The sequence below is a fragment of the Equus asinus genome, chromosome 12 (assembly GCF_041296235.1).
Source record: "Equus asinus isolate D_3611 breed Donkey chromosome 12, EquAss-T2T_v2, whole genome shotgun sequence".
In the NCBI taxonomy this organism is placed as follows: Eukaryota; Metazoa; Chordata; class Mammalia; order Perissodactyla; family Equidae; genus Equus; species Equus asinus.
In genome coordinates this window covers 42471206-42487580 of record NC_091801.1, presented here as the reverse complement: position 1 = coordinate 42487580, position 16375 = coordinate 42471206, and the positions used below count along the sequence as shown (strand labels likewise).

At 38.5% G+C, this 16375-nt stretch overlaps 1 long non-coding RNA gene and 1 pseudogene across 1 annotated transcript; one reads left to right on the top strand and one right to left on the bottom strand.

The window, feature by feature from the left end:
• LOC123283965 (large ribosomal subunit protein uL15m-like) overlaps window positions 1-16375 on the top strand; it is a 79317-nt pseudogene that overhangs the window by 47263 nt on the left and 15679 nt on the right.
• Window positions 3891-15375, bottom strand: LOC139039826 (uncharacterized). The gene is made up of 2 exons (XR_011493035.1): window positions 9683-15375; window positions 3891-9304 (listed from the first exon to the last, which is right to left on the bottom strand). It is a non-coding gene; the product is annotated as an uncharacterized lncRNA (long non-coding RNA).

Sequence of the window (16375 nt, the reverse complement as noted above, 5' to 3'; positions counted from 1 at the left end):
GGTACAAACTTGTAGTTATAAGACAAATAACCTTTGGGTCCTATTGTACAGCATAGTGATTATAGTTAATAATACTGTATTGTATACTTGAAGTTTTTTAAGAGAGTAGTTTTGTTTGAGGAAGATTAGCTCTGAGCTAGCATCTGCCACCAATCTTCCTCTTTTTGCTGAGGAAGATTGGCCCTTAGCTAACATATGTGCCCATCTTCCTCTACTTTACATGTGGGACGCCTGCCACAGCATGGCTTGATAAGTGGTTCCCATGTCCGTGCCCAGGATCCGAACCGGTGAACCCTGGGCCGCTAAAGCAGAGCACGCAAACTTAACTGCTATGCCACTGGGCCAGCCCCAAGACAGCAGATCTGAAGTGTTCTCACCACACACAACAAAAAAGTAACTATGATGGATGTGTTAGTTAACTTGACTATAATAATCATTTCACAATGTATATGTATATCAACTGTTTGCATTGTACACCTTAAGTACATGCAATTTTTATTGTCAATTATACTTCTGTAAAGTTCGAAAAAAAACGTTTAGTAGAATTCAGCCATAAAGTCATCTAGGCCTGAAGTGGAAATCAATTTCCTTAGTAGGCATAAAGCTAGTTATGTTCTTTATATCTTTTTATTAAGGGTAAAAAAACCAGCTTTATTGAGATATAATTTACATACCATACCACTCACCCATTACAAGTGTACAATTCAGTGGGTTTTGATATATTACATTATTGATTTTTTAAAATTGTGGTAAAATATATTCAACATAAAATTGGTCATTTTAACCATTTTTAAGTGTACAATTCAGTAGCACTAATTCCATTCAAAATGTTGTGCAGCCTTCACCACTGTTTTCAAAACTTTTTCATCACCGCCAACAGAAAGTCTGTAATTGTTAAGCAATAAGTCTCCACCCTACCCTCTCTCTAACCCCTGGTTATGTCTACTCTACTTTCTATTTCTATGAATTTGCCTATTCTAGATACTTCATATAAGTGGATTCATACAGTATTTGTCCATTTGCATGGCTTATTTCATTTAGCATAATGTTTTCAGTGTTCATCCATGTTGTGTCATGTATCAGATCTTTATTCCTTTTTATCATTGAATAATATACCTTTGTACATATGCACTACATTTTGCTTATCCTTTCATCTGTGGATGGACACTTGGATTGTTTTCACCTTTTGGTTTTAGTGAATAATGCTTCAGTGAACATTGACATAAAAATATCTGTTTGAGTCCCTGCTTTGAACTCCTTTGGATATATACTTTCAGCTTTCAACATCTGACCATGATGCGTCTTGGTGTAGCCCTCCTTTCATTTATCCGACTTCGAGTTTGTTGAGCTTCAGGGATATATATTGTTTTTATCATATTTGGGAAGTTTTCGATCACTACATAGTCAATATTTTTCTGCTCTTTTCTCTCTCTCCTCTCCTTCTGTTACTTCCATTACACATAGGTTGGTGTGCCTAATGGTGTTCCACAATTCTCTAAGGCTCTGTTCATTTTTCCTCATTCTTTTTTCTCTCTGCTCCTCAGATTGCATAATCTCCATCAGTCTGTGTTTAAGTTTTCTGGTTTGTCCATCTTTCGGTTCAGATTTATTGTTGGGCTCCTTTAGTGAGTGATTGTCCAGCCACACCCTTGATGTTCTCTCCAGAACAGATTTTCTCATTTTTTTGTAATGTAGATAGGTTGAGAACTTTCAAATCTTCAATTTTGGTTTCTTTTTCTAACTTGCACCTCAAAACTCTTCCAGCCTCCACCCATTCCCCAGTTCTAAAGCCACTTCCACAATTTTAAGTATCTGTTACAGCAGCACCCTACATCCTGGTACCAAAATCTGTATTAGTTTGCTAGGGCTGCCTTAACAAATTACCACAGACTGGGGGGCTTAAACTACAGAAATTAATTTTTTCACAGTTCTGGAGGTGAGGAGTCCAAGATCAAGTTGTGGGCAGAGCTGTTTCTTCTGAGGCCTCTCTCCTTGTTTTGTAGGTTACTGTCTTCTCCCTGTGTCTTCACGAGGTCTTGCCTTTAGACGAGTCTTTGTCCAAATTTCTTCTTCTTGTTTGGACGCCAGTCATCTTGGATTAGAGCCCATCCTAATGACCTCATTTTAGCTTAATTACCTCATTAAAGACCTTTTCTCCAAATACAATCACATTATGAGGTACTGGGAGTTAGGACTTGAACATACGAATTTTTCAGGAACACACTTCAGCCCGTGACATACTTCCTGGTATGGAACCTGCATCCTGTCAGCAAGCTGGGGTGTGGGTGCTCAGGGCCCGGTGTTTTCAACCTGCTCCTACCTGTGGTAGAGTTCCACCTTCCAAGTAGGGGCTACTTGGGGGAACAGAGCCCCAGTCCTCTTGGCTACATTTGCCTGGAATAGAACTTCTGCAACATGAAGCTGAGAACGTTAGAGACTCCAGCAGCCTGCTCTCCCAGGGAGAAACTCTCACCCTAGACTGCGAGCTAAGAGGAGAGAGAGGGTCTCATTTTCTTGTAAAGCTAGATCACTCCGACTTGTAGGAGGGGTGGAGGTAGGAGTGGGACATGGCTCAAATGGCACAGACTTGCTATTCTTACCCAGATTTACTAGATTTTCCTGAGTAAATGTTTTTTAATTGCTGTATGCCATTAGGACAATTTCCAGAAAATTTAAATTTAAAAATAATAATGATTTTTACCATTTTTTTTTTTTTGAGGAAGATTAGCCCTGAGCTAACATCTGCTGCCAGTCCTCCTCTTTTTTTGCTGAGGAAGACTGGCCCTGAGCTAACATCTGTGCCCATCTTGCTCTACTTTATATGTGGGATGCCTACCACAGCATGGCTTGCCAAGTGGTGCCATGTCCACACCCAGGATCCGAAGCGGCGAACCCCGGGCCGCCAAAGTGCAATGTGCGAACTTAACCACTGTGCCACAGGCTGGCTCCAATTTTGATCATTTAAATGATCGTTTCATGGGCAAATGTTCTGCCGAGCTCCTTATACCACCATTCTGGAAGTCCTGTCTCTATTACTTCTTGAGTCCACTTGGCTAGTTTGTGTCTTTCAAGGAATTTGTCTATTCGATCTAAGTCATTAGTTTGTTGGCGTAAAATTGTCTACTATATTCCCATATCACTTTTAATGTTTGAAGGTTCTGTAGTGATGTCTTCTCTCTCTTTCCTGATATTATTTATTTGTGTGTTTTCTCATTTTTATCCTTATAGGACTTGCTTGAGATTTGTCAATTTTATTGATCTCAGACAAATCGTTTTTGGTTTAATTGGTTTTCTCTCCTTTTTGTCGTTTTTGGTTGTTTTTTATTTTTATTGATTTCTTCCTTTTATTTACTTCTTTCCTACTTATTTGGGTTTGTTTTGGTCTTCTTTTTCTGGCTTCTTAAGCTTTAACCATAGTTTTGAGAATTTTCTTCTCTTCTAATATGAGTTTTTAATGCTATAAATTTTCCTCTAAGAACTGCCTGGCTATACCCCACAAATTTTGATATGTCATGCTTTCATTTCCATTCTATTCAAAATATTTTAAAATTTCTTCTGGGATTTGTTCTTTGATGCATGAGTTATTTAGAAATACGTTTAGATTCCATATATATGCGGATTTTTCAGTTATCTTTTTTTTTTTAAGATTTTATTTTTTTCCTTTTTCTCCCCAAAGCCCCCTGGTACATAGTTGTATATTCTTCGTTGTGGGTCCTTCTAGTTGTGGCGTGTGGGACGCTGCCTCAGCGTGGTTTGATGAGCAGTGCCATGTCCGCGCCCAGGATTCAAACCAACGAAACACTGGGCCGCCTGCAGCGGAGCGCGCGATGTTAACCACTCGGCCACGGGGCCAGCCCCTCAGTTCTCTTTCAAATACTGTTTTCTCTGAGTTTGAAAATTTTTGTAATTGAGGTCACATTGGTTTTTAATATTGTGTAAATTTCAGGTGTACATCATTATATTTCAGCTTCTGTATAAGTTACATCATGTCCACCACCAAAAGTCTAGTTTCCATCTGTCACCATATATATGTGCCCCTTTACCCCTTTTGGCCTTCCCCCACCCTCTTCTCCTTTGGTAACCACCAATCTGTTCTCTGTTTCTGTGTGTGTGTTTGTTTGTTTGTTTATATTCCACATGAGTGAAATCATACAGTATTTGTCCTTCTCTGTCTAACATTTCACTTAGCATAATGCCCTCAAGGTCCATCCATGTTGTCGCAAATGGCACAATTCCGTTTTTTTTATGGCTGGGTAGGATTCCATTGTGTACATATACCACATCTTTATCCATCATCTGTTGATGGGCACTTAGGTTGCTTCCCGGTTGTGGCTATTGTGAATAATGCTGCAATGAACATAGGGGTACATGTATCTTTTCAAATTAGTGTTTTCGTCTTCTTTGGATGTCTACCCCGAAGTGGAATAGCTGGATTGTATGGTAGTTCTATTCTTAATATTTTGAGAAATCCCCATACTGTTTTCCGTAGCGGCTGTAGCAGTTTGCATTCCCACGAGCAGTATATGAGGCTCCCCTTTTCTCCACATCCTCTGCAACTCTTGTTATTTCGTGTCATTTTAGTAATAGCCATTCCGATGGATGTGAGGTGATATGTCATTGTAGCTTTGGTTTGCATTTCTCTAATTATCAGTGATGTTGAACATCTTTTCTTTTCTTTCCTTTTTGGAGAAGATTAGCCCTGAGCTAACTTCTGCTGCCAATCCTCCTTTTTTTGCTGAGGAAGACTGGCCCTGAGCTAACATCCGTGCCCATCTTCCTCTATTTTATGTGGGATGCCTGCCACAGCCTGGCTTGAGAAGCATTGTGTAGGTCTGCCCCCGGGATCTGAACTGGAGACCCCAGGTTGCCAAAGTGGAAGGTGTGAACTTAACCGCTGTGCCAACGGGCCGTCCCCTGAACATCTTTTCATGTGCCTGTTGGCCATCTGTAAATCTTCTTTGGAAAAATGTCTGTTCATATCCTCTGCCCATTTTTTGATTGGATTGTTTGTTTTGTTGTTGTTGAGTTGTGTGAGTTCTTTCTATATTTTGGAAATTAACCCCTTATTGGATATATGACTTGCAAATACTTTCTCCTAGTTGGTGGGTTGTCTTTTCATTTTGTTGATGGGGAAGACTTTTAGTTTGATGTAGTCCCGTTTGTTAATTTTTTTCTTTGTTTCCAGTGCCTGAGGAGACATGGTATTCAAAAAGATACTGCTAAGACTAATGTTGAAGAGCATACTGCCTATGTTTTCAGCTAGGAGTATTATGGTTTCATGTCTTACATTCATCTCTTTAATCCATTTTGAGTTGATTTTTGTGTATGGTGTAAGATAATAGTCTACTTTCATTCTTTTGCCTGTGGCTGTCCAGTTTTCCCAACACCATTTATTGAAGAGACTTTCCTTTCTCTATTGTCTGTACCTAGCTCCTTTGTCGAAAATTAGCTGTCCGTAAATGTGTGGTTTTATTTCTGGACTCTCAGTTCTGTTCCATCGAGCTGTGTGTGTGTTTTGTACCAGTACCATGCTGTTGTGATTACTGTAGTTTTGTAGTATGTTTTGAATTCAGAGATTGTGATACCTCCAGCTTTGTTGGTTTTTCTCGAGATTGCTTTGGCTTGTTGTTAGTTTCTAATGTAATACCATTGTGGCCAGAAAGCATAGTTTTTATTATTTGAATTCTTTTACATTTATTGAGACTTTCTTTACGGCCAATCTTACCGTCTATCTTGGTCAGTGATCCAGTTGTATTTGGGAAAATGTTAGGTAGAATGTTGGTTGATAGAGTTATTCAAGTCTTCCTTTACTGATTTTTCTGTCTACTTCATTTGTCATTTATTGAGAGAAGGGTATTGACATCTATAATAGTGGCTATAATTGTGGATTGGTGCAGTTCTTTTAATTTTATCATTTTCTGTTTTATGTATCTTGAAGTTCTGTCATTAGGTGAATATGTATTTAGTGTTGTTCTTCTTTTCCATACAATTTGACAGTCTCTACCTTTTCATGACAGTCTCTATCTTTTCATGTTTCAAAAATCTCTACCTTTTGATTTTTTTTACAGCATTCACAGTTAAAATGATTACTGGTTGTTGTGATTAAAGTGGTCAAATGCACCATTGTGCTATTTATTCATTCTCTCTCTTATTTGTGATCTCTTTGTATTTTTTTTCTACCTTCTTTTAGAAGGCAGAAAATTTTACATTTTCTAATTCCATTTAATCTCCTTTATTCAATTGTTAGGAATAAGTCAATATTCTTTTCATATTATCTGTACTCTTTGTTTTCTTTATTTTATAAGTTGTTTTAGGGTTTATATTAGACATCTTTCACTTATTATGCTCTACCTTCTGATCATATTATTATCCTTCATGTATAGTATAAGCTCATTACAATAGTTTACTTTCATTTCACCTTTCCTAGATTTTAGGTTATTGTGGATATACATTTTATTTCTACATATATTAGTACCCCACATGCATTGTTACATTTTTGTTTTAACCAGTCAGTAATGTTTTAAAGATATTTAAAAATTAGGGAAAAGTGTATTTTGTATTTACTCACAAATTTTCCGTTTCCAGTGCTCTTTATTTCCTTGTGTATATCCAGATTTATAGTTGGTATCATTTTTCTTCTGTCTGGAGGATTTTCTTTAATATTTATTATAATGCTGGGCTGCTGGTGATGAATTTTAGCTTTGATATGTCTGAAATAGTATTTATTTCATTTTCATTTCTGAAATGTATGTTTACTGTATATAGAATTCTGGGCAACCATTATTTTTCTTTCAGCTCTTTAAAGGTGTTGCTCCATTGTCTTCTGGCTTTCATTCAATCCAGTGAGAAGTCTGCTGTAATTCTCATTTTTCTTCTGTACACGTGTCTTTTTTTGGGCTGCTTTTAAGTTTTTTCCTTATCACTGATTTTAAGCAGTACGATTATGATGTGCATTGGTGTAGTTTTCTTTGTTTCTTCTGCTTGGGGTTCATTGAGCTTCTTGGAAATATGAGTTTATGGTTTTCATTAAATTTGGAAAAATTTCATCCGTAAGTCCTTCAAAATTTTTTGTCCTATCCCTCTCCTCCTTTTTGGGAGTGCAGTTATATCTGTATTAGGGCACATGATGTTTTTCTATAGCTCACTGACATTTGTTTTTTTCCAGTCTTTCCTCTCTCTCATTTTAGATGATTTCTGTTGTCTTTAAGTTCATTAATCTTCTTCTACAGTGTCTAACCTGTTGATAATTTTAACCATACTATTTTTCTTCTCAGACATTGTATTTTCACTTCTAGATGTTTATTTGTGGTTTGTTTTGTTTGTTTCCTTTTAGATTAAGAAAGGTTCTTTTACCATGCTAAAAATATAAAATATACCATCTTAACCATTTATGAGTGTAGCACAATTCAGTAGTGTTAAGTAAATTCATATTGCTGAGGAATAGATTTCTTTTACATCTTCCATATCTCCTTAAAATGCTCATCTTTCATCCTTTTTGAACATATGAACTATATTTATACTAAGTGTTTAAACATTCTTGCCAACTATTTCTGTCATCTCTGGGTCTGTTCATATTGATTGATTTTTCTTTTTATTTTAGGTCTTATTTTCCTGTCTCTTGCATATCTGGTAATTTTTTTTTGTCAAGTGCCACATATTGTGAGTTTTATTTTCTTAGTTGTTGGAGTTTCTGTATTTTTTTTCTAAAATATTTTCAGGCTTTGTTTTGAGATTCAGTTAAGCCATTTGTAATCAACTCTGCCATTTTGAGGCTTGCTTTCTTGCTTTGTTAGGTGGGTCCAGTACAACTTTTAGTACAGGACTAATTTGGTCCCAACACTGATGTGATACCCTTTTGAGAATGTCCTTGTATTAGGAGGTTTTTTTTATTTGGCTAGTGGGAATATAGAGTATTACCAGCCCTGTGTGAGTTCTGGGATGGCTAGCTTGAATCTTTCTCATGGTCTTTCACTGGCCTTGAATCTTTCTCATGGTCTTTCACTGGCCTTGAATAGTTTCCTCACACACCTGCATTGATCAGTACTCATTTGGAGCTCTTCCTCTGCAGATCTGTCTTCTCTCATACTTCATCCCATAAATGCTCATAAGATTTCCTTGTATGAACTCTGTATCTTTAGCTCCTGGAACCAGCAGGCTCCGTTTGGGTACTTCCTGCCTGCACACAGCCTAAAAATTCTCTCCAGGCTGTAAGCTGGGGCAATAATATGGCTCACATCTTTTGTTTCATTTCTCTCAGAGATCATTATCTTTCACTGACTGTTGTCTAATATCTGGACACCACTGTATGTTTTGTCCGGTTTCTTAGTTGTGTGTGGTGGGAGGATAAGTCTTGTTGTTTTTTTTTTAATCCAGTTGTTTTCCCCCGTCATTGCTAGAACCCCAAATCTCAAAAATACCGCATATTGATAGCAGATACATACAGATGTAGTAAAACTACAAAGAAAAGCACAAGAAGGATAAATTCTCAATTCAGAATAGTGGTTACTTCTGGGGAAGCTGGGAGAAAGGGGAATGTGATTAGGTATAAAAAGAGACCTATAGGGGGCCAGCCCCATGGCCGAGTGGTTAAGGTCATGCTCTCCACTTCCACGGCCTGGGGTTCGCTGGTTCGGATCCGGGGCATAGACCTACACACCGCTCATCAAGCCATGCTGTGGCAGCCTCCCACATAGAAGAACTAGAAGGACTTATAACTAGGATATAGAACTATGTACTGGGGCTTTGGGAAGAAAAAAAAGAGGAAGGTTGGCAACAGATGTTAGCTCAGGGCCAATCTTCCTCACCAAAAAGCGTGCAAAAACAAGACCTATGACTATTTTTATAATATTTTATTTCATAAGCAGGGTATTGGGCACATAGGTATTTGGCTTAGTGTTAGTCACATTTAATATCAGTCCTGAAATATTTCACAATTGAAAGATTTCAAACAGAACAAAGGATTAAGTTTTTTAAAAAGACAAACTGGAAATACTAGAAGAAAAAGCAGGTATGTCTTAGTGGTGTCTATAACCTTGATTGAACCTTTTACTCCCTCTACAAATGGATGTATAATATGTAAGAAACAGTCTTCAAATTAATATTATGAATCATTCATAAAAAAACATTGAGCCGGTCTTGTGCCCGTTCTTTGATTTTTGCCCTGAGAAGTTGATATGGGGAATATATGTATTTCCAGACTGTTCTTGACTTTTAGAAAAGTTTAAGGCAACTTGACTGAAGTGAGCCAACTAGAATCCTGAGTAGGGAGAATGAGGTCACATTCTGTGGATTCATTCTTCCAGGTCTGCAAAACAGTAAGAAACCATTTCCTCAGTATTAGAGGGATCAGATAGCAGCAAGACTCGGAAAGCTTCACCAAACTGTCTTCTGTTTCTGCCATATGCCTCCCAGAGGAACCAGAACTAGCAATTCTAATGGCCTTGCACAGTTGTAGGAGAACTCCTGCCACTACCATGCATGTATCTATGACTTTCCCTCCTTTATATTTTCCCCTGTGAACATGAAGGACTATAGTAGTAGTTAATTATGTTTTCCGAATATTTCTGATTCTTTGCCTTCCAGGACGTGGTAGGACTGCAATTCCCAAATTCTTGGTTTGGGTGGGGTCATGTGAATAGTTCTGGTTAATAAAGTATAGGTGGAAGAAATCTGTGTCACTTACAGACTAGAGCTTTTCATTGCTGGTGTGAGGCCCTTCAGAATCTTACTTCCTTTTGTCACAGCAACCTGCAAGTTTCAGTTTGGTGGCTGCTCTCTCAGCCTGGGTCCTGGAATTAGATAAAAACTAGAGTTCCCAGATGATCCTTGATGAGATTATGATATAATCAAGAAATAAACCTTTGCTTAGAAAGTGCTAAAAATTCCTTTGTATCATTCAGTTCAAATGTCCCTTCAGAGAGGCAATCCTTGACCACACAGTCTAAAACCCACCACAAATATCAGTTGCTGTCCAGCACAATCCCCTGTTTAATTGTCTTCATAGTACTCTTTACTTTCAGAAATGGTTTTATCTATCTGCACTTCTTTATTCTATTCCCCACCCCCTGCCCAAAAAAGCCCCCAGAATACTCCATGAGAATAGAAGACTTGCCTGTTTGATTCACTGCAGTATTCCCAGCACTTTGAGGATAGAGAGACATGAAAGAATCAGATTAGCCTAATTTTTATAGGCCATGGTAAGTGCAGTGTGAAGTCACTGAAGGGTAATGAGACTCTGACTACTTTTGGAGAATGGACTGGAAGCGGGCAACAGTGGAAGTGAAAGTAGACCAGTCAGTAAACTCTAGCATTGTTCTAGGCAAGATAAAGGGGGGTTGAACAAGTATGGTGTTTGTAGATCAAAAAGATAGGTCTTGTTTATGTGGGAATTAGGGAAGAGAAGCATCAAGAAGACTCTTAGGTTGCTGGCTTTAATAACTAGATAAATGGAGGTGCCATTTAATGAGATGGGGAATATAAGGGAAGAGCACTTTGGGGGGACTGTGGCAGAGAGTTGGATATCTAGAATTTCCTTCTGACTATGTTATGAAGACATCCTAGTCAAGATGTCAATTAAACAGCTAGATACTGTCCATGAAAATAATCCATAACCAATCTATAAACGAAAATTTGGGTGAATTTGTTCTGAGCTGAAATCTGAGGACCATGGCCCGGGGCCTTTCTTCCCACAGGAAGAAAGGGCACCAAAGAAGTGAGGTGTACAGAGTGGTTATATACCCCCAGGCAGGACGTTTCACATATGATTGAAATGTCCCTCCCACAATAGTCACAAGATTGCCCTGTCAGCACAGCACTTGATGGACACAGCAGGTAGTAGGTCTGCTATCTCAGAGGGCGTAGCAGGAGGCAAGTCTGTTGTCTTGAGCTGGGCAGTCACAGGTGAGCACAGCAATCAGTTTCTAGCCTAAGGAAAGACACTTAAGCCTTAAGGAGATGCCAACTTTGGGAGAGGGAGGGAAGTTGCACCTTTATCTCAAGGGCCTTTGTTCTTGCCATAGGGAATATCTAAAGCGGATATACAATGCATGCTCAACAGCCACGGTCAGGCCCTTTTGGAAAGACAAGGTCAGGCCGAATTAGGTTTACACCAAATGGCTTCCTCATATTCTCCAATATATCCTATTGCTTGCCATTTTTATTTGTCAATACAAACAAGTTGAACTCAGATTTGGGATGCAGATATAAACCTGAGAATTTATAAACCATTTAAGATCACCTGTGTTGGGGAAGTGGGAGAATTCCCCCCCTTTTCCTTAAGGTTCTTATGGCTGGTCAAATAATTTAAAAGGCAGGTTAGCAGGAGAAAAATCAAACAAAGTTTAATAGCATGTATACATGGGAGAAACTCAGGAGAAACAGTAACTCAGTCATCTGGCTGAGGCTGCCTGTTTAAATTTCTTCAGCTACAGACAAGGAGGATGTTGGGGGTAGTGATTTGGAGCTTCAAAGGGGAGGAAGGCAACTCCTGGAAATGGAAAAGCAAATGTTTGGTAAATAGAACTTTGATAAGAATGGGCTTAGCAAGGATCCTCCCAGTCTACCAGATACCCAGAGTTATCTAAGGTGATGGCTTGTCCTGGGGACTGGCCTTTATTTTAAATTTCTTTTAGTCAGTTGGGGAGAAGGTGGAATGTTCTTCCTGAGTCTTCTGAGCCTTTATTTTCTTCAGCTTGAAATAATCCACATACCAGAGTGGTGCATCTTGCAGGGGGGGGGGGGGCGTCATGCCCTGAACCCCATCACCTGCATAGGAAAAATAGATTTCAACATTTAGGGGTTAGATAGTATAAGAGGAGCCACTAAAAGTGAGAGAAGCATGGGCTATCCAGAAACCCAACAAGAAAAGTATTTCAAGGAGCAAGTGCTCAACTGCTTTGAATGCTGCTAAGAACTCATTTAAGAGAACAGAGAATTTATATTTTTTTCAGCTTTATTGAGGTATAATTAACATTAAAAAATTGTACATATTTAATGTATACATTGTGATGAAGTTGGACAATATGCTTACACCCATGATACCATCACCACAATCCTGGTAATAAATATATCCATCACCTCCAAAAGATTTCTTACGTCCCTTTGCTTTTGTGTGTGTGTGTGGGAAGAACATTTAACATAAGACTTATCCTCTTAAGTTTATAATGTTGTAGATCTCTAGAACTTATGTATCCTGCATAACTAAAACTTTATGCTGAACAACAACTCTCCATTTTCCCCACTCCCGTCCCCTGCTTGTCTAAGTTTGACTATTTTAGATACCTCCTATAGGAGAAATCATGCTATATTTGTCATTCTGTGACTGACTTGTTTCAGTTAGCATAATATCTTTTTTTTTATTGAGTTAATGATAGGTTACAATCTTGTGTGATTTCAGTTGTACATTAATGTTTGTCATTCGTGTTGTAGGTGCACCATCTCACCCTTTGTGCCTGCCCCCCACCCCACCTTTCCCCTGGTAGCCACTAATCTGTTCTCTTTGTCCACATTTTTAAATTCCTCATATGAGTGGAGTCATACAGAGATTATCCTTCTCTAACTGGCTTATTTCACTTAACGTAATTCCCTCAAGGTCCATCCATGTTGTTGCAAATGGGATGATTTTGTTCTGTTTTGCAGCTGAGTAGTATTCCATTGTATATATATACCACAACTTCTTTATCCATTCATCTGTGGATGGACACTTAGGTTGCTTCCATGTCTTGGCTATTGTAAATAATGCTGCAGTGAACATTGGGGTGCATAGGACTTTTGGGATTGCTGACTTCAAGCTCTTTGGATAGATACCCAGTAGTGGAATGGCTGGATCGTATGGTAGTTCTATTTTTAGTTTTTTGAGGAATCTCCGTAGTGTTTTCCATAGTGGCTGCAGTAGTTTGCATTCCCACCAGCAGTGTATGAGGGTTCCATTCTCTCCACAACCTCTCCAACATTTGTTACTATTAGCTTTAGATATTTTTGTCATTCTAATGGGTGTAAGGTGATATCTCAGTGTAGTTTTCATTTGCATTTTCCTGATGATCAGCGATGATGAGCGTCTTTTCATGTGCCTATTAGCCATCTGTATATCTTCTTTGGAGAAATGTCTGTTCATGTCTCCAGCCCATTTTTTGATCGGGTGGTTTGATTTTTTGTTGTTGAGTTGTGAGAGTTCCTTATATGTTATGGATATCAAGCCTTTGTCAGATATATGACTTGCAAATATTTTTTCCCAGTTAGTGGGTTGTTTTTTTGTTTCAATCCTGTTTTATGTGCCTTGAAGAAGCTCTTTAGTCTGAAGTCCCATTTGTTTACTCTTTCTATTGTTTCCCTTCTCTGAGAAGACATGGTGTCCAAAAAGATCCTTTTAATACTGATGTCAGAGAGTGTACTTGCCTACGTTTTCTTCTAGAAGCCTTATGGTTTCAGGTCTCACCTTTAGGTCTTTGATCCATTTTGAGTTTATTTTAGTGAATGGTGAAAAAGAATGGTCAGTTTTCATTCTTTTACATGTGGCTTTCCAGTTTTCCCAGCACCATTTTTGGAAAAGACTTTCTTTTCTCCGTTGTATGCACTCAGCTCCTTTGTCGAAGATAAGCTGTCCATAGATGTGTGGTTTTATTTCTGGGCTTTCAATTCTATTCCATTGATCTGTTCACCTGTTTTTGTACCAGTACCATGCTGTTTTGATTACTGTAGCTTTGTAGTAAATTTTGAAGTCAGGGATTGTGATGCCTCCCGTTTTGTTCTTTTCTCTCAGGATTGCTTTAGCAATTCGGGGTCTTTTGTGGCCCCATATAAATTTTAGGATTCTTTGTTCTAATTCTGTAAAGAATGTCATTGGGATTCTGATGAGATAGCGTTGAATCTGTAGATTGCTTTAGGTAGAACGGACATTTTAACTATGTTTATTCTTCCCATCCATGTACATGGAATGTCTTTCCATCTCCTTATGTCGTCATCCAATTCTCTCAGAAAGGCCTTGCAATTTTCATTATATAGGTCCTTCACTTCCTTGGTTAAATTTACCCCGAGGTATTTTATTCTTTTTGTTGCGATTGTGAATGGTATTCAGTTAGCATAATATCTTCCGGGTCCATCTATGCTTTTACAAATGGTAGTATTTCCTTAATTTTTAAGTTTGAATAATGTTTAATTGTGTGTATATCCCACACTTTCCTCATTTTCTTTATCCACTTGCCTATTGATGGACATTTGAGTTGTTTCTCTATCTTGACTATTGTGAATAATGCTGCAATAAATGTGGGAGTGTAGATATCTCTTCACAATCCTAATTTCAAGTCTTTGCATATATACCCAGGAGTAGAATTGCAGGATCATGTGGTAGCCTATTTTAATGTGGTTGTTTTTGGTGAGGAAGATGGACCCTGAGCTAACACACCTGTTGCCAATCTTCCTCTTTTTGCTTGAGGAAGATTGTCGCTGAGCTAACATCTGTGCTAATCTTCCTCTACTGTATGTGGGATGCTTTCACAGTGTGGCTAGACGAATGGCACTAGGTCCATGTCCAGGATCTGAACCTCCGAACCCCAGGTCGCCAAAGTGGAGCACACGAACTTAACCACTATGCCATCGGGTTGGCCCCAATCTTCCTCTATTTTTTGTACGTGGGATGCCACCACAGAGTGGCTTGATGAATGGTGTGTCGGCCCACACCTGGGATCTGAACCCATGAAACCCCAGCCGCCAAAGCGGAGCGAATAACTTCACCACTATACCACCAGGCCAGCCTCTATTTTTAATTTTTCTTTTTTTTGAGGAAGACTGGCCCTAAGCTAACATCTGCTGCCAATCTTCCCCTTTGTGCTTGAGGAAGAGTGGCCTTGAACTAACATCTGTGCCAATCTCCCTCTATTTTATATGTGGGTTGCTACCACAGCATGGCTTGACAAGCGGTGAATGTCTGCACCCAGGATCTGAACCTGCAAACCTGGGCTGCAGAAGCGGAGAGAGCTGAACTTAACCACTACACCACAGGGCCAGCCCCTACTTTTAATTTTTTGAGGAACCTCCATACTGTTTTCCATAGTGGCTGCACCATTTTGCATTCCCACCAACAGTGTACAAGGGTTCCAATTTCTCCACATCCTTGCCAACACTTGCCATTTTCTGTTTTTTGGTAATAGTCATCCTAACATTTGTGGGTGATATCTCAATTGTGATTTTGATTTGCATTTCTTATCAGATTTGGCAATATGGAGGTTATTCATAGGAAAACATATGAATCAAAGAGGAGGAAAAGAGAGTCCACGTAGAACTCTCAAGAAGTTTTGCTATGAAAGCAAGCAGAGAAATAGGCTCAGCTAGAGGGATTACGGGGTAAAGAAAAGTGGTGTTTTGTCTTTGTTTTTTTAAGATGAGCGATATTACAACATTTTTTATGATGAAGAGACCATCCAGCCTGAGGAGAGATTGATGATGCAGTAAAGAGAGGGGATACGGAAAACAACTAAACCCCTAACTAGGTGGCAGACGTAGGAGTCCAGATCGCAGCTGGAAAGACTGAACATTAACAGAGGAAAAGCCACTTCCTTCTCTTTACTATGATGCAGAAGATAAATGCAGTTGTAGGAAGGATTGTACATTTCGTGGTGGGATGTGGGAGAAATTCCCTATCTCGTGACTTTTTTCTGAAGTATAAAGGAAAATCATTGGCCAAGAGAGAACATACAAAATAGTCATCGCGGAGAGTGAAAAAGTAAGTTTTCTAAAACCCTGGAAAAGGATGACCGGCTTAAGGTTTGTGATCATGAATTTAAAGAAAGCTTGTCAGCCTGAAAGCCAGTTCTTTGTGGCCAGGAAAGAGGGCAATAATGAAAAGTGTTCTAGAGAGAGCAAATACAGTAATTGTTGTAGCTTCTTATTTACCCTAAATGATCACTTAAAGTGTATAAGTACATTATAATCTATAACAATGTTAAAGAAAATATATAGCTAACAGAAGTTGGCAAGTAGAAGGAGCAAAGAAGTGTGAGAGGTTAGGTGTGTAAGTATCTTCATCTCGCACAGAGTGAGGAGCTAATGTATAATTTTGACAGTTGAAAATCCAAAAAACAGATGTTTGAAGTACTTACCTTATTTAAATTATACGGTTTATCATAAAATAACTAAAATACTAAGAGGAAATAGTTTAAATTTAATCTAAATCCTCACCTGTCATAAGATAAGTGAATCCACAATGTCAAAAATTGATAAAACAATTAGTGATTGAGATCCTTTAATTTATAAATATGGAGGCAGTCCCCGGAAGAAATAAAAAAAAAAAGTGAAAAGTAATTACCTGTGGAGAACTTTTGTTCCTCATTATTATTTTGTATGACTTGATTTTTTTCATAACAAATGTATGCGTTAGTATACT